Source organism: Pelophylax lessonae (genome assembly GCF_965119305.1).
Source record: "Pelophylax lessonae genome assembly, chromosome: 1".
Classification (NCBI taxonomy): domain Eukaryota; kingdom Metazoa; phylum Chordata; class Amphibia; order Anura; family Ranidae; genus Pelophylax; species Pelophylax lessonae.
The window spans coordinates 138,858,657-138,884,125 of record NC_138768.1 but is presented as its reverse complement, the minus strand read 5'-3'; the positions used below and the strand labels follow the sequence as shown (position 1 = coordinate 138,884,125).

Below are 25,469 nucleotides of genomic sequence, written 5' to 3'. Positions count from 1 at the left end.
AGTGAGACATACTAACATTCTTCCCCGATTTCCCTGAGTATGCAGTAATATAGCATTTTCTGTGACTCTTAGCTGCACATGGCCATTTGCATATATACTGGTATAGCAAATGCTCACTTACTACATTTCCGTAAACCAGCATCTGAACCAGATTTCGGTTGCATGCTGGTTTACAGAAATGTAGTAAGTGAGCATTTGCTATACCAGTATATAAGCATCTAGATCAATAATTGCTAGCTTGCTAGATAAGAGGGGACTTCCCTAAGGTCCCTGACTTCCCCAGAAGGTTGCACATAATATTTAGTAAAGGTTATTTTATAAAACATTGCGATAGTCTTCTGCCCTACTGCAAGAGATGGTCAGGGTCCAAGGATGTGCTACAAATGTGTGGTTGGGCAGGTAAACTGGCCATAGATAGATAGGGACTGGCCAAATGTTGATCCATGTATGGCCACCCTCATTCAACAGTCAGCAGCTGCAGCCTCTAATCAGTGTATTCTGCCAGCAGAGGAGTCCCGCTATCAGAATACAATGGTTCAGCAAGAAATCCTTGCTGTCCACCTTTAGAAAACGGGAACATGTTATATGAGGAAACAAGAGATCACTGCTATGGCAGTTCCTTTACAAATTAGTGCTGCTAGGGCCCTCAGGCCACACAACAAGTATGAAAGAGGGACATGTGGCCCAAAAGCCAGAAGCTGGGCACAGGGATCTAGGCAAATATAGCCAGTGACACAGTCAGTGTAACATGGGTAGCATTTTTTTTTTAGACACTAGTTTCAAGTGGTTAAAACAGATGGACTGCACAATTCTGCCTTGTCTTTGCCTTGACAATACTGCAGTATCTTTCTGAAGCCTCCCTCTTCTCTTTCCACAATTGTATTGCAATATGTCAGTATTTACAGCAAGGCTATAAGGAAAAAGGCCAACGATGGACAGGTATGGAAGGCCATGTAAAAGAGTGGGCATTGATAAGCAAAACACACATCCTGTGCCATGTTTATGGCGTGCCTATACAATCTTTTTCACATTATCTTCCACAGTATTAAACACCGTTTTTTAATTTTCAGCCTCTAAACGCCCCTCCATGTTATTCTATGTGCCGATGGACACATTGGCATTTACCGGAGTTTATAGGCAGAAAACAAAACCCAGGGCCTATCACCTATGCAGCACATTTGGCCAGAACAGATAAGAGTTATGGCTCTACAAATCATCATGAGTGCTCATTAAACAACTGCACCTCTGTAACTCTATGAACAATAACTAAATAGAAAGTGTAAATCACACATTTTGTCCACCCAACTACAGTTGCCATTACAACACCAAATGGGGATATCACACTCTGTATTATAGACGAAATAATTGCTGAATACATCAGCAAGAAAATGACAGTTTCATGGAAGGGCATGAAAACGCAAACTACAATACAGAAATCTGGAATTACTAGACGTCATAAAAAGCTGGCAGGTTATTCAAATCACTGGAAGCCAAAGCAATATTCACTGTATGATATTAAACACATCGGGATAAGTCTGTGCAGCACGAGACATTTGACTCTGCCTGTGTAAAGAGGTTCTGTGGAGTTTGTTATGAGCTTTTAAGCCACACATCCACACAAAGATTTAAATACAGCCAGACATACAACTACTACAAGTTCCAGCAGAATAGATGGCCCAGTACTCTTTGCCCTTTTTCGCATTTGGCAAGTAATCTTAGATAAAAAGTTGTTCAGGCACACCTTTAACCTCCATAGTCCTGGAAGGTTTACCCCCCTTCACGACTAGGCCATTATTTGCAATCTGGCACTGCATTACTTTAACTGACAATTGCGCGGTCGTGCAATGCTGTACCTGTAACAAAATAAAATTGATGTCCTTTTTTTCCTACACATAGTTTCCTTTTGGTGGTATTTGATCACCTCTGCAGTTTTTATTTTTTGCGCTATAAACAAACAAAAAGACCGACAATTTTGAAGAAAAAAACACTTTTTTTCTTTTTACTTTATGCTATAAAACATACCCAATAAAAAATTTTTTTAAAAATCTTATTTGTTCATCAATTTAGGCCGTTCCTGCTTAGCAGAAACTCAAGGTCTCCATCTTCTTCTCTCACAGAACGATGGTCTGCGGTCGCAACACTTGTAGAAAATCCAATGCGTTTTGTCTAAAAATATGTTTTGCGATCATCTTATTTCATGCACAAGCGCTTTTTCACCAATTTCTCTTTAAGTGTTCCTACCTTTATTATTAAATGGTTTTATATGGGTACACGCTATGTGAGTTTTGTATTCCATTGAGCTCCTTGTGGAAGAATTTCCAGCTGTAGTCACCAGAAGTTACCCTCCTAATTACACCTTATGGATGATGTGCCTGGGTTGGAGGTAGAGTCCTGTTTTGAAGGATTCTTGGTATCAGTAATATAGTGACATCTACATTTTCCTGAAGAGTGAACGACTCAAAGTGTGTACACTTTATTGGGTTGTGGATATCTGTAAGCCTTTGATTGACTTGATTCACCGGTAGTGGTCATACACCTAAGATCACGGTCCTTTTACTCTCAAGAGGATTTATCTGCACCTAGCACTTTTTGGTGGATTTATCACGGATTTTTTTAATAAATGTGATGGAATATTTTTATTATTTAATATTTTTATGGTGTATATGGACTTTTATGACTAATAATTTTGGTTACTTATGCACTTTATAAGCGTTTGCAATTTTTTGCTTATTTATGCACATATTTGTGCACTTTCTTCACCTAAAGTGCATGTATTGAGTAATATGCATTTATTTGCACTAAACGCAAATGCAATATTTATATCCATTTTGTCGCTTACAAATATAGTATACTGACATCTGTGATGCTGTTTGGATGTTTATTTTGAAAGCCTAAAGGTTTAGCGCTGAGCAGTGCGGGGTGTACCAACATGGCCTCCGCCACATTCCTACTGCTGGCACCCCAGCTTCTTTCAAAATGTAACATCAAAACAGCATCACAGATGTCAATATACTATATTTATTTATATATGGTCACTTTATTGCTAAAATTACTCTGAAATTTAAGACGTAGCTGGGTGTAGTAAGATGTCTGCTGCTGCCTTCTTACTGCAGGTGTTCTGTCAGCTTAGCAAACCCTGGTAGCAGTGGAACGCATGCACAGCTGACGGAACGTCACTTCTGTTACCTAATCTGATGGGTTTGGTATTCTGACAGAACACCGGTAAACATCAGGTCTGCCGGCACCGCTGTGTCCAAATACAGTGGAAGCGGGTCACGGTGGCCCGCGCGCGTGCCCCAGACCAAGTGCGCAAAATCACGTTCAGGTATGTGATTTGGAGCAGGGGGGCCGCCCTGCCGCAGTATATCATCCTGGGGCGGTCCAGAAGGGGTTAAGACAATTGTGACGGCAATTTGTCTGCTTTGGTGTTATTGCCTTAGAATGGCACTGGACTCCGTTGATGTTGCTAAGGAGCCATGGAAGGTGCTAGTCATCTGCATGTCAAGTAACAAATACAGCATGCACTCATATCATTTTTTACTATAAAAGAAGTCAATAAACCAAACATGAAAACATTATGTCATGTCCTTTCAAAGATAAACAGTAAAAAACGTGCAACCTTCAAGGCGGCCAATACAGATATCAGTGTTGTGTGACTACAGGTAACAATGTGCTCTGTATACAGCAATTCTATGGTGACAAAAGAAAGCAGGACAGACAAGGCCTTGGGCCAAGTAAAAACTGAATTCTGCTAGCAATCTTTACAGAGGATTTAATTGGGAAGCCCTGGCAGACACACAACATTATTTGGCTATGTAGATGAAAGCAATTGGGCAGGTTTTGCTGCATGTTGGCACAGTCCTCACTTTCATTCACTTGCTCATTAAGGAAATAATCTGACAGGAATATAATTAAACAAAACCCAGCATGATCTCCAAAACATGCCAGGCTCCCTCTTACAGTATACCACAAACATTTCCTGAAGATATACTGTACAATTCTGTAAAGCACACTGTGTTAACGTAAACCCTCCTTGGAGATAGTAAACTGCCCGCAGGGTTGGAAAACAACAACTACCTCCAGGGTTCAATGGCAGACACATCGTGTTACCGGTGAGCACAGTTAGCTCCCTACCTGAGCTCAATAGGTGCCCCAAATTCTACATTGATAGAGAATGAAAACCAACTAGAGCCTACATGGTTGTTGTGTATGCCTCCCATTTCTACTGGTCAATGAGGACATTGGTCACATTTGCACACAGCAGCCAGTATCATACTTTCCTGCCAATCATGTGCTTTTTTACAGTCAAACTTTTTTGCAGAAAGCCAGTGTAGGTGGAGTGATATGTTAAATAGGGGTGGGGTATTCATTTTGAGGGTGTGGCAAAAATGGGTATGGTTTAAATTGTGTGAAATATTGGGCGTTGCTTAAATCGGGTGTGGTTAAATACAGTCTGTCAATAGGGATGCATGACCTTCCCATCAGGTCCGACTGAAAAACTGACAGGTAGATCTGATTCGTTGTGTGAAAGGGGTTTTAGCGATGGTTTCAGCAAGGAGTGACTGTGAGAAACTGGGTTTAAGCCTAGGTTCACATCGAAGCAGGTTTTAAATCACGATTTCAAACTGGCATTTTCAGTCTGACGTCGGGGGCAATTTCACAGACATCTGTGCGGGTTCCTGCACAAATGTCTTCGCCTCCCGAAGTCACCAAAAATAGTGCAGAAACTACTTTTGGGAATTGGTGTGGCGCCGCAAAGTTGGGATCGCACATATTCGGATGGGGCCATTGCCGGCTATTGGCTCTGATCTGACATGCCATTTGGCATATCAAACCGCATGTCAAATCGGACCAATTTGAACGTGGTCTAAAACTGCACTGCCCAATTTTTCACAGTCAGGACAGTGCTACATGCTATGTGAATGTCTCTGGTAATTCGGGACTGTTGACAACTATGCATTCATCCAGACTGCATCGTGTAGCATGCCTTCATGTCTTTCAGAATGATATGCTGTGCACAACTGTCTGATGTCCATGTTCACAAAGAATACCAATAAAATTGTACCTTAAAAGATAATATATAATATATACAGTATTAAAAAAATAAATAAAAAAAACAAAAACAAAACAGACGGTTTTTGGAACCTGTGGACTGCATCCTTTGGGTTCTAGGTATTTACATCGACCATGCTCCTAAAGTATCACTCTCATCCACCTCCAGGGTGTTCCTGAGTAATAAAGTGAGCAGCCCAACACAGAGTCCTCCTGCCTGTCTTCAAACAGCAATTCTTCAGTGAACAAAATGCAAACCTGATTCCTCTTCTAGTCTTTCCTTGCTTGCTCTGTTACATCACATGCTAGAGCAACCTTTCTCAACATTAATACAGGAACCCTTGATATTACTTTCAGGTCTCAGAGGGCCCCTGTTAAAATTACTGTATCTACAGATCACAAAACATTACCATGGACAGTTAGTTTTCACATAAGGCTAAATAAAATAGGTAATGTATACTAATTTTGTATTTGAAACCTAGGGCTGCTCTATACAACAAAATTATATTAATCAATAATAGTCATTCATCAATATTAACTTATCAATTATGCTAATCATTAATACTTGTGATATAATAATGGCAGAAAAGAAAGGCATACAGTGAAATTGTGTTTGTCCACATTGATAGTCAGCAGAAAAGTGCAGTCAGTATAGTGCTCCTTTTATATTAGTGGTTGGAGAAATGCTCCCTTACTTTGGTGATCAGTGGAGAGGGCCTCCCTTAGATTGGTGGTCATTGCAAGAAAGACCCCCTTAGAATGGTGGTTACTGCAGAAAGGACTGCTTTAGGTTGGCGGTCAGTTAAGGGACCCCCTTAGATTGGTTGTTAGTGTAAGAAGGACCACCTTTCATTGGTGGTCAGTGGCAGAAAAGCCCCATTACACTGGTGGTCTGTGCAAAATATGCCCATTGTTTTGGTCTTTAGTTGGAAAAATAGCTCCCAAAATCAGTTATCAGTGGAAGAATATGCCTTACATATTGTATAGCTAAAAAGACAAATCATGTCAGGGTCTACTTATCAAAAAATCTGAAAATGGTAATTGCTCAAGGAACCCCTGGCAACTTTGGGAAACGGAAACGTCTTAGTTTGGGGTTTCAAAAACATACTTTTTTCAGTTTCACCCTTCTGATGTACCCTGAGATAGTGTTTCATGGCCTGGTTTGTACATGGAGTGTGGAACAAGGGGGCCTACAATGTAATTGTTTTCCAAACATTTTAACAAAAAAGGCTAATATAACTGATCAAGCCATCAGTCAACTGTACTCAATATATTATAGATTTCTAACCAGCAGGAGTTCATATTTATGGCCCTTCCCTAGGAAATGATAAACTAGTTTTAAACCCTAAGAAATTCTTTATATATACTATTATATATACTAATAGTAAGAAAGTGAGGTCAGAGCAAGTTGCACACATAAATAATGATGAAGGGAGGATGGTTACAGATGACACAGAAAAGGTAACTGTACTAAATGCTTTCTTCTCAGTCTTTACATAAGAAAAGGAGGGATATACTCAGGCCCGGACTGGCCATAGGTGGGCCAGGCCGCATTTTCTTTTGGGGCCCAAGGAAGCTAGGCTGCTACTTGAGCGCGCCTCTCATCCAGCCTCTCTGCGTCCGCCCGGCTGCCAGTTCATTTCAACCATCGGCACTGGGGGGGCGGAAACATGGAGGGGGAGGAGCTAAAGGATACAACTCTGGCCTCTCCGCGGCCACATGGCAGCCAGCTAAGTTCAGCTGTCGGTGCCGGGGGGCATCGCCATGAAGGGGGAGGAGCTAGAGGAGGCATCACAGAGCTGGATTCGAGAGAACTTGAGTGCAGCCGCCAGCCCCCCGTGAGCCTGAATAGGAGGAGCATTAGAGGTGGATGCATTTAGAAGAATCAAGCTCTAGACTTCCTTATGCTGCCTCTGAAAGCCTGCAGGAGGGAGAGGAGGAGAAGCAGGCATTCTAAGGCTGCAGAAGAAAAAGGAGAGGAGAAGAGCTTGATTCTTCTAAATGCAGCCATCTCTACTGTTCCTCCTTTCTACTGACCCCCGGTGCTCTCTGACCAGGACCAGGGCTCTTCAATCCCCCCCACCCCAGTACTCTCTCTGCCCCACCCAGTGCTCTCTGACCCCCCCCCCCCCAGTGCTTTCAGCCCCTCCCAGTCCTATCCGGCCCCCCTAGTGCTCTCCTAAATACCAAGTGCTCTCCAGCCCCTCCCAGTGCTCTCCGCCCCCCCCCTCCGGTGCTCTCCTACATCCCCAGTGCTCTCCAGCCCCCCCCTGTGCTTTTTGGTCCCCTAGTGCTCTACCACATCCCCACCACTGCTTTCCACCCCCCCTACTCTCCTGCCCCCAGTGCTCTCAGACATACCTCTGTGCTCTTTGTCTCCCACAGTGCTCTCCACCTACCCTAGTGCTCTCCAATATCCCCCAGAGCTCTCAGACATCCCCCTGTGTTCTCCGACATCCCCCACGTGTTCGCCGACATCCCTCCACTGTTCTCCGACATCCCCCCACTGTTCCCCGACACCCCCCCACTGTTCCCCGACACCCCCCCCCACTGTTCTCCGACATCCCCCCCACTGTTCTCCGACATCCCCCACTGTTCTCCGACATCCCCCACTGCTCACTGACATTACCTTGTGAGCTCTAGTCCCCCCCCCCAGTGCTCTCCAACATCCCTCAGTGCTAACATCCCCCACTGCTTTCCAGCCCCCCTAGTGCTCCCCACCACCCCCTTCAGTGCTCTCCAACACCCCTCACTGCTTTCCGCCCCCTGTGCTCTCCACCCCCCCAGTGCTCTCCAACATACCCCACAACTCTCCTGCCCCCCCCCAGTGCTCTTTGTCTCCCACAGTGCTCTCCACCTACCTCAGTGCTTTCCAGCATCCCCCAGAGCTCTCCGCCATTCCCTAGCGCTCTCTGACATCCCCCGTGCTCTCTGACATGCTCCTTGACATCCGCCAGTGTTCCCCGACATCCCCCGTGCTCTCAGACATCCCCCCCCCCCCGTGCTCACTGACATTCCCCTGTGATCTCTAGCCCCCCGTGTTAGTGCTCTCCACCTCCCCCCCAGTGCCTTCCGCCTCCTCCCTCTGCTCTTGCCTCCCCCAGCGCTCTCTGGCCACCTTTCCGGCCACCCGCATCTCTGCTGGGTTCCCCTCTCCCTTCTCTCGGATGGAGAGTGGGGAAGGGCCGGTAAACATGTAATGGGCTGCTCAGTCTAAAATGCCCAGGCCTATTATTTGTCCCAGTCCAGGCCTGGTTATACTGACCACAACAGTATTGTTAGCAGCACATCAAAGGACGTGCCACTGTGGCTAACAGAGGCTGGAATCAAGGAAAAACTTGATAAGAATAAGGCAAATAAATCACCAGGACCAGATGTGATACCAATATTCAAAAAGGGCTGAGACATATTCCAGGAAACTATAGGCCAGTCAGCCTGACATCAATAGTATGTAAATTATTGGAGGGGATGATAAGGGACTATATCTAAGAATTTACTGAGGACAACAGTATCATTAGTAGTAATCAGCATGGGTTTACAAAGGGACGTTCTTACCAGACAAATCTGTTAACATTCTACGAGGAGGTGAGCAGCGATCTAGACAGGTGGAGGCCTGTTTATGTGGTGTATCTGGATTTTGGATGCAAAGGCATTAGATACAGTTCCCCATAAACGCTTAATCTACAAGCTAAAGTCTGCAGGCATTGACCACAAGGTTTGTTCTTGGATATAAAACTGATTACAGTATTTCCAAAGGGTGGTGATAAATAACGTGTACTCAGACTGGTCTGAAGTGGTAAGTGGGGTACCCCAAGGCTCTGTCCTGGGACCAATCCTTTTCAATTTATTCATAAATAATATAGAGGTGGGGATTATTAGTTAAATCTCAGTTTTCGCAGATGAAACAAAAATAGGCAGGGCAATAACTTCACATCAGGATATAGAAATCTTACAGAATTACCTGAACAAAATAACACAGTGGGCAAAAACATGGCAGATGAGGTTTAATGTGGAGAAATATAAGGTAATGCACTTGGGAGGCTAAAAACATAAACGCAAACTACTCACCAGGGGGAATCAAGGATGGAGAAAGATCTGGGGATCCTAGTGGAAGATAGACTAAGCAATAGCATGCAATGTCAAGCTGCAGCTGTCAAAGCTGGCAGAATATTACCATGTATAAAGAAGGGGATATATTCCAGAAATAAAACTATAATTCTGCCACTTTATAAAACTCTGGTCCGGCCACATCTGGAGTATTCTGTCCAATTCTAGTCACCAATCCTCAGAAGGGATGTGCTGGAACTGGAGAGAGTGCAAAGAAGAGCAACTAAACTAATTAGGGGCTTGGAAGACCTTATCACGAGAATTACAAGCGCTTAATTTATACTCGCGGAGAAAAGACGACTGAGAGGGGACATGACAGCGATTTACAAATACCTGAATGGCAATCCCAGCAAAGGATATAAACGATTTAGTCTAAGAGAGTGTAAGAGGACACGTGGCCACACAATGAGATTAGAGGAGAAGCGGTTTAACCTTAAGCTGCGTAGGGGGTTTTTTACTGTCAGAATGTGGAACACTCTTCCACAACTGGTGTTATCAGCGGGGAGTATTGCTACTTTTAAAAGACTCTTGGACGTGCATCTTAAAGAACACAATATTCAGGGATATGGGAAATGAATATCGTCACTGACACACATATACACCTACCTAGGTTGAACTGGATGGGCTGTTGTCTTTATTCAACCTTAACTACTATGTAAAAGATTTGTAGGTTCAGTTCTGTAAATTCACACGGCATTAGATCAACTCTCTAATCTTGCAAAAGCTAAACACTTAATTATTGTAAAAAAGGACTATCCTAATTTTTATAGAGAAAATGTTTAAGAGTCTATAGATAAATGTTGGTGTTTCTTCGTTGAGGGGCAGAATTGTGTAAGATAACCTGTGGTTTAGCAATGTGTGGATGTGCACAATCTAGCATGTTAGGATGTATATTAGACATATGCTTACATAACTACAGTGGATACTAAGATTTAAATGGTTTGAAATGTTCAATGTTCAGTGACCACAAATTTATTTTTTGTAAACTACTTTTCACCACAATTTCACATGGTATTGACCAAGCAGCAAAATGTCTTGACATACTGTAACTGTGGGACAGTCACTATTCAAGACCCTATACATGCATGTACATCATCAAAATGCAATATGTACATCTGCTAATGAGTATAATTGGAAAAGATATTTTTATATTCACATAAACCTGCAGTTTAAATCAGCTAAATATACTCCAGGAGTATCAAAACAAAATGTGTTTAGTATTTTACAGTTTGTCTTCTTTATGAAACAGCCATAGCCTGAGTAGAAAAGCCTGTACCCTGCCAGCATGCTACAAAGTGGGACCTTTGCTCCCTGTGGAGAAGCAGTGATCTCTTTGCAGAGGTTTGAAATGCTGTATGCCAAGTCAAAGCTCTCCAATCAGCAGGGATCATAAGCTTTGCTAATTGCAGAGCTATAAGATAGGCCTTAAAGTGATACTAAAGTATTAATTTTTTTAGTTAAAAACAACAAATATGTTATACTTACCTGCACTGTGCAATGGATTTGTACAGAGCAGCCCAGATCCTCCTCTTCTGTCCATTCAGACATGGAGCCGCGGCCTGGCCACACCCCCTTTCTCTCCTAATTGGCTGACTTTGATAGACAGCAGGGGGAGCCAACACACTGCTGTCTCAGCCAATCAAGAGGGGAGTCCTGGGCAGCTGAGACACTCCTACAACATCGCTGGATCTTGATGGGGCTCAGGTAAGTATTGGGGGGGCTGCTGCACAAAGAAGGCTTTTTATCCTAATGCATAGAATACATTAGGATAAAAAACCTTCTGCATTTACAATCACTTTAATGATGCAATTTTATTTCCTTCAACCACGGATTGGAGGGAAGAAAATTGTTAGTTTCCCCCATCAACACATTGTTGATGGAGGAATTCCTCCCGCTGTACTATTGTATTCTGACAACAGGAGGTTTCTTCACCCTCAGAATGTGATTACAGCTGCTGGCCATAGTCAGTAGCAGTAATTACATGAAAAAAAACCCCCCAAAAAAAAGACAGGATGGTTGTACTTAAGTCCATCAATAGATCAATATTACAACCAGCCCGGCCGTAGATCAATCAAAAATATGCTAGTTCCTGCTGAATTGGATGAATTTCATTCCATCTATGGCCAGTTCAAAGTGGTTTTAAAGGCAGATGGTTTTTCATCATAATGCATTCTATGCACCTTCTGTGGTCACCTCTTCCCTCAGCCCCCCCCCCTAATACTTACCTGAGCCCCATCTCAATCCAACGATGTTGCACGAGAGACTCAGCTGTCTGGTACTCCCCCTCCTGATTGGCTGAGGCACACAGCGGTGCCACTGGGTCCCACTGCTGTCAAAGTCAGTGAACCAATGAGGAGAGAGAGGGGCGGGCCGAGCCGAGGCTCCGTGTCTGAATGGACACACAGAGCAGCGGCGCGGTTCTGGTGCCCCCATAGCAAACTGCTATGGGAGATGCAGTAGGAGGGAGCCAGGTGTGCTGGCTAAGGACCTGAAAAGGAGGAGGATCTGGGCTGCTCTGTGTAAAAACAACTGCACATAGCAGGTAAGTAGGACATGTTTGTTATTTTTAAAATAAACAATACTTTAGTATCACTTTAGTTGTCATACTGATTTTACACAGACAGAAAGGGTCTCACTCTGCAGCTGCTGGCAGGGAACTGGCTTTTCTACTTAGGTCATGGCTGCATTCATGAGAAGACTACCCAAAACATATTAAATGTCTTTTGTTTTACTGCACCTGCAACACATGTAGCAGATTTAAACTGAAGTTGCTGGGCAGGGGAGAATGCAACAAGCCATTACCCTGCATTACAACACATCACTCAAAATACTCTATTTGGTAATGGAAATGTATAAGTTGCAGGAACACCTGTAGAACTCTACTAGACACAAGTCTGCAGAAATCAGAAATTCACTACATTACATGATGTAAGGCAATAACAGTTAATCGGAGTAAACAACATTAGCATTGTAATCAGAACTCATTTATCACAATCTAACACCAGCATATCAGTGTCTATGTTATGTCACTTGCAGCATTGCCAGTTCATGTTCATCTGTATGATGATTTTTTCCACACAAGCTGGCAGTGCACCAATAACCTCAAGTCCCATCCTGTCACATCTTACAATTTATTAGCATCAAATGAGCAGACTTGGAAAATGACCTATGTCATTTTATGTATATTATATATATATATATATATATACATACAGCTGCAAGAAAAAGTATGGACTGATGTGGATTTCTGCACAAATTGTTCATAAAATGTGATCTGATCATCATCATCTAAGTCACAACAATAGACAATCACAGTCTGCTTAAACTAATAACACACAAAGAATGAAATGTTGCCATGTTTTTATTGAACACACAATGTAAACATTCACAGTGCAGGTGGAAAAAGTATGTGAACCCCTAGACTAATGACATCTCCAAGAGCTAATTGAAGTGAGACGTCTGCCAACTGGAGTCCAATCAATGAAATGAGATTGGAGGTGTTGGTTACAGCTGCCCTGCCCTATAAAAAACACACACCAGTTCTGGGTTTGCTTTTCACAAGAAAGCATTGCCCGATGTGAATGATGCCTCGCACAAAAGAGCTCTCAGAAGACCTACGACTAAGAATTGTTGACTTGCATGAAGCTGGAAAGGGTTATAGATGTTCCACAGCAGTACTGACAAAATATTCTGTGGACAGATGAAACCAAAGTTGAGTTGTTTGGAAGAAACACACAACACTATGTGTGGCGAAAAAGAGGCACAGCACACCAACATCAAACCTCATCCCAACTGTGAAGTATGGTGGTGGGGGCATCATGGTTTGGGGGTGCTTTGCTGAAGCTCAATAGAAGATGGGTGTTGCAACAGGACAATGACCCAAAGCACATTAGTAAATCAACAGAATGTCTTAAACAGAAGAAAATACGCCTTCTGAAGTGGCCCAGTCAGAGTCCTGACCTCAACCCGATTGAGATGCTGTGGCATGACCTCAAGAAAGCGATTCACACCAGACATCCCAAGAATATTGCTGAACTGAAACAGTTCTGTAAAGAGGAATGGTCAAGAATTACTCCTGACCGTTGTGCATGTCTGATCTGCAACTACAGGAAATGTTTGGTTGAAGTTATTGCTGCCAAAGGAGTTTCAACCAGTTATTAAATCCAAGGCTTACTTACTTTTTCCACCTGCACTGTGAATGTTTACATGGTGTGTTCAATAAAAACATGGCAACATTTCATTCTTTGTGTGTTATTAGTTTAAGCAGACTGTGACACAGACACATGTGCCACCACAGGAAGCAGCTTTCTAAGGTGGCATATGGAGGAAAGTTAACCGTAGACTGTGCAGCAGGGGTGGAGAAGGTAAGGAAGGAGGGATGAGCAGGGGTGTGCCTTGCCCTCCTAGGCCACAGGGATGTGCATTTATATTGATGTACTCTTGTCCCTACATACAAGGGTGACTCCACAGGATGTAGTCAGAGAAAGGAGCCACCCTGAAACAGAAAACTTGAGGCAGTGATCATTGCACCAGTTTAAAGATAAGCATGGAATAAAATATATAGAAGCTGCATATTCAGTAAGTGATTAAATCAGCTGCTGAAAGTGCTTAAAACTGGGGGTTTAATTTAACTTTAAGTACTTCAAAATTGAGGATTTCTGTAGCATTGTAGATTTTTTAGGGTAATTTAATGCTCTTATTGCCATGCTTGGTTTGCATCTTGACGTGCTACAAGAACTTGCATGCTAAAGGCTAGACTTCAGTAGTCTAACTACTGGCATGACTTCCCACAGTGGGCCGGTCTCAGCTGACGTGATAGATTAGCATAAACCCTCCAAACCTGTTCCCACCCATTCTAAATCTATGGGGTAGTAGACAGGATTTCTCGGATAACTAAATAACTTAAACTAAGATAAATAAATGACACCACAATAATTTAAGGTTGGAAATTGAAGAGGCCGCGGCCGTTTATTATTTATTAAAATTTAACCAATAACTTTCAAATATCAATACAAAACATCATAAAACAACCCAGTCACCACGACCCAGGTTGCCACCAGCAAAATTAAAACTTCAGAATAATTATCCAAACGAACTTAAAACATTCAATCACAAGAATAAACGTCCCCCTTTGTAGCATGCAAAGGTGACCCTAAAATAATAAACTGACCGCGACAAATAAGGGAGGGGGGGGGGAACCGCTCGGCTTCCTGAGGCGAACTGAAGTCCAGTCAGAGAGAGACCGCTTAAGTGATGCTGAAGGAGGGCTCTGGACCAATCCTGGATGAAGAAAAAACAGGCGGGAAAAACAGGATGCAGCAGGTAAGAAGCCTAATCTGCCTGGATACGGGGGCAGCTAGTACCAGAAACAGCCAATCAGCATCAAGGATGAGCTAACCAGCCTAAACTCCCTATTAATATCCCTGATCTTATAATACTTATGCTATGCTAACTGTACCTGTCACTACCCCATAAATAAAAGGGGTTAATTAACCCCTTTTCTTTTTATTCTCACTACACTGTAAAGGTAGATGTCTATACTTACCTATTTTGGTGGGCACTGGGGTCAGGGCACATGATCTTGACAGCCCTGGCCTCAGTGAAAAGGAGAGCTGCAGAGCCTGGATGGAGACTTCACCTATAGGCTTTCAATGAGGCAACCGTTGTCAACCGTTCCTCCTCTACACTATAGCTGGTGCTGGGAGCTGATCAAGCGACCGGAGTGGGGTGCCCTCAGAATAGGGAAGTATAGATATCTTTCCTCTACAGGGTAGTGAGAATAGAGCACAGAATTGGGGTGGGAGAAGGTTTAGGTATAGTTAGCATTTGACTGGACTTCCACTTTACCTCCTTCAGTTGAAAGGCATTCAGTGACCTACTAGAAATGAGCTAAAGATTTTTCAGAATGTTTGCATTTGTTGAATCAAAGCTTTTAGAATTCTGATATTTTGTGCATGAAATGAGGGTCAGAAGTAGCACTTTTTTACACTGAAACATGAAAAGTAAGAAGAATAAATCAGTGAAACCGATGCAGTCAAAAATAAAATGGAGCTTGTACACAAAAACCAAATGGATATTTTGAATCTGATGAACACACAAGGGCATACTTTATAAAGCAAAGAATTGGACATTCACAAAACATTCAGTGCAGGTAATCAATCACTGTCATTTAAAAACACATGTACTTGGAAGATTCACCTGGAGAGATGGTTTGGTGAATGTCCCATGAACTGCTTTAGAAATCCAATACTCTTTATTTTGTCTTACTCCACTACTAGTTGAATACGGGTTATAACTATAAAGTGGAATTAAAGATTTGTTTAAAAAAAAAACAAAAAAAAACATGTCATACTTTCCTGCTCTGTGCAATGGTTTTGCACACAACAGCCCCGATCCTCTTATTCTCAGGTCCCCTGCTGGCACCTCTGGCTCCTTCCCCTTGACCAGTGCCCCCAATAGCACTGGTATGGGAGCACTGGTGCGGTGCTTGCTCCCACCCCCAACTCTCTCCTCATTGGCTCACTGGCTGTGATTGACAGCCAGTGAGGTTTTTTTTACCTTCATGCAAAAATAAAAAACCTTTAGCTTTAAAAACCACTTTAATTAAGAAGTGGCTTGCAAGAACTGTAATGAAATGCAGTGCAGTCTGTAAACATTTTATTTCTATCCATCTACAAGGAAAACAGAACAAAACAACTGTTTAAGTATACTGTATGTACCAACAACGTGCAGAAGATGATGAAGTGAATCAGTCGCAAAAATAAGTGGAAACTGAACCCAACAGAACCTTTAAAGATGAATTTCCGGTATGTTATTTTCTACATCGTATAAAAAAAAAATTGATGCCAGGATCATGGCTGCGGCTGCATCTGCAGCTTTTATCTAAGACCATATATATGTATATATATATATATATATATAACATAATATAAATGTAATTTTAGAAGTCAATTTTAATGTTTATAATCTGTTATCTATGTGGTCACCCTATCACATAGGCTTCTGATGAAGACTACAAGTGGTCATTTAAACAAATATGAAACAGGAATGATCTACAGTAAGGTATTATCTGGAAACCTGCCTGCCATTCAGCCGATAAAGTGTACCTGTGGTCAAACTGTAAAATTATATATTAATTTCCACAATGAATTTCAATTATTTCTAGCCTACTCCTATGAGTCTGAACAATCTTGACATTTGTAAACTTACTTGTTGAAGAATTCCACATATACCTCCTGAAATTCTCAAATGTATTCACTATGGACTATGAATATGCACTTCTTGTTTTTACGCATTTTACAGAGCCTGCTGTCTGAAGTACAGATGGCACAGTCAGTACAGGAAACACAATCACTGCTAACAGGCAGCAAGGACCATGGGATATATAGTCCTTATGAATTGAAAGTGAACCAAAGGAATGCATGCAGTGGATCCAGAAAGTTGTAGAAAGATGGTCAGCGGGCAGGACAACACTCCCAACATGAAAGATTTTTAAAGTAAGCTTAGATTGCCAAAATATTATTTGTATTGCTATTACAATGCTATGCATGTTATAAAATGAAAGTATAGGCTAACTAAAAATCTCCTTTAATGGAATCCATTCAACTAGACAGGAAGTACCTGCAATAAACAGCATTGAGATGCAACAAATTGAAAAAAGGTATTTAATGGCAAAAAAAGGTGACTGTTTATGACACACAGGGCTTTTGAAAATATTTTAATCATTGGTATGCTGATGATATTATATTACTGACTGGTACATTTAAAATCAATGAAAACTGGGAACCAGATAATATTTTCAGCAAAATCCCAATTAATAAAAATTGTTGATTTGAAGAATTATTCATGACAGATTTTTTTTGGCAAATATGAAAATGCAAATTTCCTCCAACAAATTAATCAAAATTTTATGTGATCTGTATAATCCAATTCCCATGCATATATTTAAAATCAAACTGGAAGAAGATTAAGTAGTCGAATATAAGAACTAAGAATGTTGCCATAGGGATTACAATCAAGTGTCACTCTTCCCTCCCTGTAACCTGACTGCGATTATATAACATAATAGGACACTATTATCTGAAGGAGGAAAATAAAAAATGCAATAGATTTATAGCACAAGGTTACCAAATATACATGTCCAGTTTTAGACATTTGATGGCAACCCAGGGCAAACAAATGTCAACTGTTTGAAATGGAGTTTGCTGAACGACTGTTTCTTTGTGATAAGGTTGGCTCAAAGGGGGTATACTTTGAGCATGAACATGCACGTTCTACCAAATTATGCATGTCATAGAAAGATATATCAACCGTAAGAAGGCTTTCTAAGCACAATCTCTGGTAAAAGAGCAGCAGCTGAAAGGGAACCCGTCAGTACAAACATATGGAAAGTGTCACTGATGAATAGTTACTGAAGTTGCAGGCTCTGGAGTTGTCATCCTTATTTTGCTGAACTACTTAGAAAGCAACCGACCTGGAAATCAGGTGCCCCAACCAGCACCATCTTTGTTCCATGTCAGTGGCTCAGTTTAGTGAAAGAAGGAAAAGAATGACAACTCTAGAGCAGGAACTTGACAAAAGGTTACACTGATAAACAGAAAAGAAAACTTCAGCTTCATAAACGTATTAATTACAGGTATTTATATAGTGCCAACAAGTTTATACGGTGCTTTACATATTCCACATTCACAGAAGTTCCAAATTGGGAGGGCCAAATTAGACAGGATCCAATGAAGCTACCAGCGTGTCTTTGAAGTGCGGGAGGAAACCAGGGGAAACCCACACAAGCACAGGTAGAACTCTATTCAAGAGGTGTCCTGATTGGGGTTTGAACCAATGATCCTAGTGCTGCAAGGCAGGTGTGCTAATCACTAAGCCAGTGTCTAGTACATAGTAAGTCTACACAACAGGATAGGTTTCAACTTTTCCAAAACTATCTGCCAGTATCAGAAAAGTATAATTATAAGTTACAGCATTCAATTCCTTAACTTACACAGCAATAAAAAAGGAGTCCTTTTCTAGCAGCAAAATGGACCCAGATGGATGGGCCCAGATCCTCCTAAACAAATATGGTTCTTACTTGCGAATCTGCAGCCACACACTCTTTTTTCTAGAGCAACATGCTCAGGCTTCGGGGGGGCGTGGCCTGAAGCTTCATGTGAGCAGACGTGCGTGAGCTCCTCTCTCCCGGCATTAACGGTTTCTTCTCATCCTGTGACCCGATACTCACCGCATCTCCGTTCCAGTGTGCCTGCCTACTTACCGTGCCTCTCTGCCGCCATGTCTCCACCGTCCAAACGCTCCGAGGCCGCTGCCAAACTCGATCGTTTCCGCCGTCAAGAAGACGGCGCGCAGGCCCAAGATGGCGGCGATCCACCCTCCGCTCCGGATCCGGCCGAGCGCTCCTTGGACAGCGGTAAGATCCTGGAGGCTATCTCCCACTGTCAGGCCACTCTTACCTCCAAAATCGAGGAGGTTAAGGTGGATATTTCACTGATCCGCCAGGACATGCAGACGCTCAGGGGGCGGATTACCGAGGTGGAGGATCGTTTGGGTGTTGTGGAGGATGAACTCCCCCCGGTTCGTACCTCGGTGGAGCAGGCCTCCAGGGACATTGCACAACTTTATGCTAAACAGGACGATATGGAAAATCGTGCTAGGCGGAACAACATCCGTTTTATCGGTCTCCCTGAGGGATCGGAGGGCACCGACCCAGCCACCTATCTGGAGAACCTGTTGGTCACTACCTACAGCCGAGCCGCCTTTTCCCAGGCTTTTGTGGTGGAAAGAGCCCACAGGATGCCAGCGAAGCGACCCCCCCAGGGTGCCCCTCCTAGGGTCTTTATTGCACGCTTCCTTAACTACAGAGACCGGGATGCTGTGCTTCGCCTTGCCCGGGAAAAGGGCAACATCCCCTTGGACAATCACACTGTTATGGCATTCCCCGATTTCTCGGCTGCTGTTCAGAAGCAGCGCAGCCACTTTACTGAGGTCAAACGCCGGCTGCGCGTCCGCAATCTCAAATACTCCATGCTGTACCCTGCGAGGCTGCGCGTGGTGGCCGAAGACAGAGTGAGGTTCTTTGAGGATCCTGATTCCGCCGTGGCTTGGCTTGATGGCCTCCACTGAATAAGTGCTCTGCTGCCTGTTTGTATGCCTGATGTCCCTTTGCCCTGATGTTCCTGTTTTCCGCCGGGGTCTCCGCCTGCAGTCCTTGCCGTTCCCCGATGGATTTGACTCTATGGACATGCCTCTCTGTTGCGGGACGCGGGATTCCCTGCCTGGCTGAGTCTTGAGTGGCATCTCTGCATGTGTTTTTCCCCCATTGATGCGGACCCCCTCCCCTGTGGCTGTTCTGCACCCCCACCCGCCGGACATACCTCTCTGCTACCTGACTTTGCTCTTCAAACTGGTTAGGGTGTGGGTGTTGGGTGGCATTGGGGTTCTGAGGGGGCCTGCTGCGTTCACTGCTGCTCCCCTGAGCCTCCTACACCCCCTAAGTTCGGATTACTGACTGCTTACAGCCCGGGTTGCACATAGCTCACGCTGTGGGGGGGTTTTTTTTCTATCTGCTGTCTCACACTGTTATAGGGCCCTGGTCGTGGGCTCTCCCTTCGGAGAATATTCGCCCCCGTTCCCCCCTGTATTGGGGGCTGTTATTTTTGTTAAGTTTGATGCCCCAGCGGGCGACCCGTGGCCCTTTTTGGGTCGGCTCGACCCGCTGGCGTTTCTCATACCTATGCAACTGTCTATTTTTTTATTGTTTGTTCTGGGTTGATGCTCCCATGTGTTGGGGTTTGTGTGGAGCCGGGTGGACGGGTGGGGTTACTGTATTTGAGCTGTGTGTGCCCCTATTCTGGGGCTTTTATTTGGGTTCACTTTTATATGTTTTTCTTTATATGCTATGCACTGTCACATTTGTTTGTCACATGTGGTTGGGGGGGGGGTGTACTGCCTGCGCTGGGGGTCCTGCTGCTCCTCCTGCCCATTCCCGTTTTGTCCTTGTTACTATGGCCTCCCTGAAAATTCTTACTTGGAACGTCCGTGGGGTGCGGGACAAGATTAAACGCTCTGTTGTCCTGTCCTATCTGAAAGATCAGCGTGCGGATATTATGGTCTTGGTTGAAACGCACGCGGATGACGGCTTGCTCCGAGCTCTCCGTCGCCCGTGGATTGGATGGTCATTCCATGCTACCTATTCCTCGTACTCGAGGGGGGTTTCCCTACTTATTTCCAAATCCATTTCTTTTCAGGTGCGGGATGTGCTCACGGACCCTCAGGGCAGGTATGTTTTTGTTAGAGGGGTAATTGGTGGTCGGGAGGTACTGATCCTGGCGTGGTACGTGCCACCCCCCTATGCTGCCTCTCTCCTCACAGTGGGTTTTGACTTCATGGCCCGATTTCCCTCCCTCCCGGCAATCTGGTTAGGGGACTTCAATATGGTATCCAATACTGTACTGGACAGACAGAGTGCCTCCTTAGTGGATGATGCCCCTGTACCCAATACTAGATTTAGTAGACTGCTTACTGACTTTGACTTGGTCGATACCTGGAGACATCTTTACCCCTCCACCCGTGCCTATTCTTGCTATTCTGCCTCCCACTCCTCCATGTCGAGAATTGACTCCATTTGGCTCTCGCGCTCGCTGACGCCTGGCCTGCGGGCTGCGGGGTTTGGGCCCCGCTTGCTCTCCGACCATGCCCCTTACTGGGTGTCGCTGTCATCCTTCCCTGGCCCTCCGCGGAGCCACTGGCGCCTGAATCCTTTCTGGCTCTCTGTGGTCCCGGGTTTGGACGGCCTTGGGGAGGAATGGACGCACTTTTTTGCTAATAACGACCTCACCACCTCGCCCCTGTTGGTGTGGGAGGCGTTCAAACTTCATGCTAGGATGCTATTGTCAGAGCGCATATCCAGGTTCAAGCGGTCTTCGCGGGTGGCGTTCTCCTCCGCGGAGCACCGACTTGCGGAACTTGAGAGTCGCTACGCCCTTGCTCCTTCCCCGGAGTTGCTTGCGGACTTGAATCTACAGACACGGGCGATGGAACAGCTGTGTCGGGAACGTGCGAATCGCAAGCTTTTTTTTTGTAAACAGCGGACGTTTGAATCCGGTGAGAAAGCCGGTAAGCTTCTTGCTTATTTGGCTCACCTACACGAGAGGCCCCCGGTTGTAATTAACCTTCGTCGTCTTACCACTGGGGATCCGGCTGATCCCTCTGCGGTTGCGGAAGAATTCGCATCTTTTTTTCGGGACGTCTATACGTCTAAAGTGGAGTACCCTCCTTCGGATCTCTCGGCTCTGCTTGACACTATCTCATTTCCTACCCTATCCCCCGAGCAGGCGTCTGCCCTTGACGCCCCCCTATCAGTGGGTGACATAGTTGAGGCCCTCTCCTGTTTTGCGCGGGCTAAGGCTCCAGGGTCGGATGGTCTCCCTGCCGAGTTTTATTCCCTGTACTCGGAGACCTTGGCCCCCAAACTCCTAGAGGTTTATAACGCCATGTTTGAAGCTTCTGCCGCCCCGTCGTCCATGGGTGAAGCTTTGATTGTCCTTATACCCAAGCCCGGAAAAGACCCCACGTTGCCTGAGTCCTATCGCCCCATCTCACTCCTTCAGTGTGACATTAAGATCCTGGCTAAGATACTTGCCCTGCGACTTAACAAGGTCATTCACTCTCTCATACACTCCGATCAAACGGGCTTCATGCCATCTAAGAACACGGCATGTAATACACGGCGTCTGTTTATGAATGTACAGGCGACGCATGATCTGGTGGGTACCCGGGTGCTGGTGTCCTTGGATGCTGCCAAGGCCTTTGACTCGGTGGAGTGGCACTACTTATGGCAATGTCTGGGGCGCTTTGGTTTTGGGCCTAAATTTGTGAAGTGGTTGACCATCCTCTATCACCGTCCTTGCGCCAGAGTAGTGGCAAATGCGCACACCTCCGGGTCGTTCCCCCTTTCTAGGGGAACTCGACAGGGTTGCCCGATCTCCCCACTGCTATATGCGCTGGCGGTCGAGCCCCTGGCCATTGCCATACGTGCACACCCGGATGTTGTTGGCCTTGGTCGCGGCGATCACGTTGATAAAATCGGATTATACGCCGACGATATGATCCTCTACCTAGCTGACCCTGGCCCCTCCCTATCTAGAGTCCTGGACCTTATCACTACTTTCGGCGGGTTCTCCGGCCTGTCCATTAATTGGGATAAGTCGCAAATTTTGTCCCTGGATGTTTTTGCCCAATCGCAGGATCAATCCCTCCTCCCCTTACTTCGCGTTTCTACGCTTAAACATTTGGGGGTGCAGGTATCCCGTACCCTTGCTGATTATATCGCTCTTAATATTGAGCCTCTGTACGCCCTAGTTAAGCATAAGACCCAAATATGGTCCCGTCTTCCCGTTGGCGTGATGGGCCGTGTAAATTTGATTAAAATGATCCTCCTACCTAAAATTCTCTATGTTTTATGGCACTCCCCTGTGTATATCCCTTACAAATATTTCGCGATTCTTGAACGTTTACTGAAAACTTTTGTGTGGGGTCCCAGTAGACACAAGCTGGCGTGGCGTCACGCTCAGAAGCCGACTGCTCTGGGAGGGCTTGCTGTTCCGGATTTTGGGGCGTACTACCTTGCGTCGCAGTTATCCCACTTCTATCACGTCAATGCATTGGATGCTCCCAGATATATGGCCCTGGCCTGCCCCCCAGTACTGACCTCGAGTCCTCACCCCTTCTGTGATATTCTCCGAGGCGCGGGTGGGCCTTCAAATGCCCAGGTGACGAGTGCTGTCTCTTCTCACTATAGGAGGATATGGGATTTGGCGCTATCCAGGACTGGTGACCCGCTGTTCCACGCTAAAACTCCCTTGTGGTTCAATAGACACTTACCTGAATTACTACAACTACCGGACCCTGGACTGTGGATGGCCAGGGGGGTCGTGTATCTCTCCCATGTATTGCGGGGGGGAGCATTTAGACCCTTCTCCCAGTTACGGACTGACTTTGACCTTCCCCCCTCCATGTATTATCGGTATTATCAACTTCGCCATGCCCTTCACGCTCAGTTTGGGGGCCGTTACCCGGACTTGCCCACTGTTGACCTGTTGGATGTCCTGACTGGTTCTGACTCCCGTAAACTTATCTCCCTTTTATATGAGATGCTGACAACCAAAACGGCCACGGCCCTGGCGTTCAGTGTTCGCCCTCGCTGGACTGACGATGTTGGAGACCTTGACGATGATGATTGGACGGAGGCTCTTGGGGCCTGTAAGCTAGTCTCGCCCAAGCTGTCTGACAGATTGACACAGGTGTATATATTACATAGAGCGTACCTCTCTCCTGACAGAATAGCCAGATTCGTTCCCTCCAGAGACCCGGTGTGCCCCAAGTGTTTGTTGTCACCAGGCACCTTTGGACATCTGTTGTGGCACTGTCCTCGTATCCAGGGCTTCTGGGTGCAGGTGGTTCGTTTCCTGCACGACCGTATGGGGGCCCCTGTCACACTAGATCCTAGGGTCTGCCTGCTGGGTATTATACCTGATGAGGACGTTGATAAATACACCGTAAAATTCCTGCATGAAACCCTCTTTAGCGCAAGAAAACTGATTGCCCGCACGTGGATACAGTCTGTCTGGCCTGATCTGGCTATGTGGAAGGCTGACATCAATCAATCCTTGTCCTACAAGAAAGTCATCTATACTAACCGGGGTTCTCTTGGCAGTTATCATAGGGTCTGGGACAGGTGGCTTCAGTCCTCTGACACCTGTTCTCCTGGGTGATCTCTGGGATTGGGGTGAACCTTGTGTACCCTGCTTATACTCACGGACGCCATGGGATGGGGTTTCAGTTATACTTGCTGTTATACTTGCTTATGTGAGATGCTATTTCCCCCATGGACCTGTATTTTGTTTTTTTTCTTTTTCCTGCCCGATTTCTGTACCTTATGTGACAATGTTGTATTATATACTGCTGATGTGACGTGACCTGGTGTGCTGACTGCATATGTTTGTTTTGTTGTTATTATGTGAACCCAATAAACGTTTGTTTTCCAAAAAAAAAAAAAAAAAAACATGCTCAGGCTTCCCCAAGGTTTGTAAATGGTTTAAAAGAAAGCCTATAAAAGCACCTACCTCCTTTCTAAGAGGCACTTACAGAAGTGGCAAAAATGCTAACCGATTTGGCAAATGGTAAGGCTCTGTTCACACCTGAGTGTATTTCAGCTCGTAAAACGCCCATCTCTGAAGTCTCAAAACACCCAACAAGAAAAATACTATTTATTCCAATGGCCCCTGTTCACATCCGAGCGTTTTGTTGCCTGAAGCAAAATGCCTTAAGCTCAAATTGCTGCAAGTGTTTTAAAGTGTGAGCAGGAGTTTGGCTTTAATGTGTTAGTGGTTCTAAATCGACTAATACATTCAACGCTCCCCCCTTCCCGACTGATAATGCTGCTGTGCCTCTTCTGCTCATTCCTTCAGAGCTGTGTCTCCCTAATACAGGAGGTATGCTACTGGCCAGATCAGCAGGTACAAACAGAGAGAAAAAGCCAAAAGAAAAGAAAACAAATGCAGCTATCATATCTAATGACGAGTAAGCTGCAATATATTACATTCTTGATTTTGGGTTTTTACTGCTTTAAGTACTTTGTAACACTGAACTGGAACAACCACGCAGATCGAAAAAGCTAGAAATACTGATATACGTACCCACTCAATGGTACTAAAGCCATCAGATCAGCTTGACAGTCAGGGAACTTAATTTCCAATTGGAGGGGGCAGCAACAGCAGCCTCCATGCTTCTGTACTACAGCTCCTCTTTAAGAAAGTTAGTTTTCTTTGATTAAACAGTACAGTTCATTTTTTGTGAAAAAAAACTGCTAAGAAAAAATTGGATTTTTGTACTACCGTAAAATCTTTTTTCAGAGTTCATCGACAGACACAACGCTCCATTTATCATAACTACTGGGTTATATTGCCTCCCCCAGGCGTAGAACTAGGCAGAACAAAAAACACTTGGCTACGCCCATGGGCCATCCCCAGCTGGTATATAATCCCCCTCTCTGCTCTAGGTAATCAGTTTAGTAGCAAGGAGTATTAGAAGTATCAAAACTCCTTAAAGGGGTGGGTGCTGTGTCCATCGATTAACTCAGAGAAATGGATTTTACGGTAAGTACAAAAATCCGATGGACACATCGCTCCAAATCATAACTACTGGGACATCCAAAAGCAGAGCCAAAAGGAAAATGAAGGGTGGGGAAAAAAACCCAAGGCTAAACATAAGAGCCCTAACCAGGACACAGAAGCCTTAATAGGGTC

General features: G+C 44.7%; 1 protein-coding gene across 1 annotated transcript in view; it reads right to left on the bottom strand.

Moving 5' to 3' along the window:
* MRPS27 (mitochondrial ribosomal protein S27) overlaps positions 1 to 25,469 on the bottom strand; it is a 204,425-nt gene that overhangs the window by 23,326 nt on the left and 155,630 nt on the right. The window lies entirely within an intron of this gene.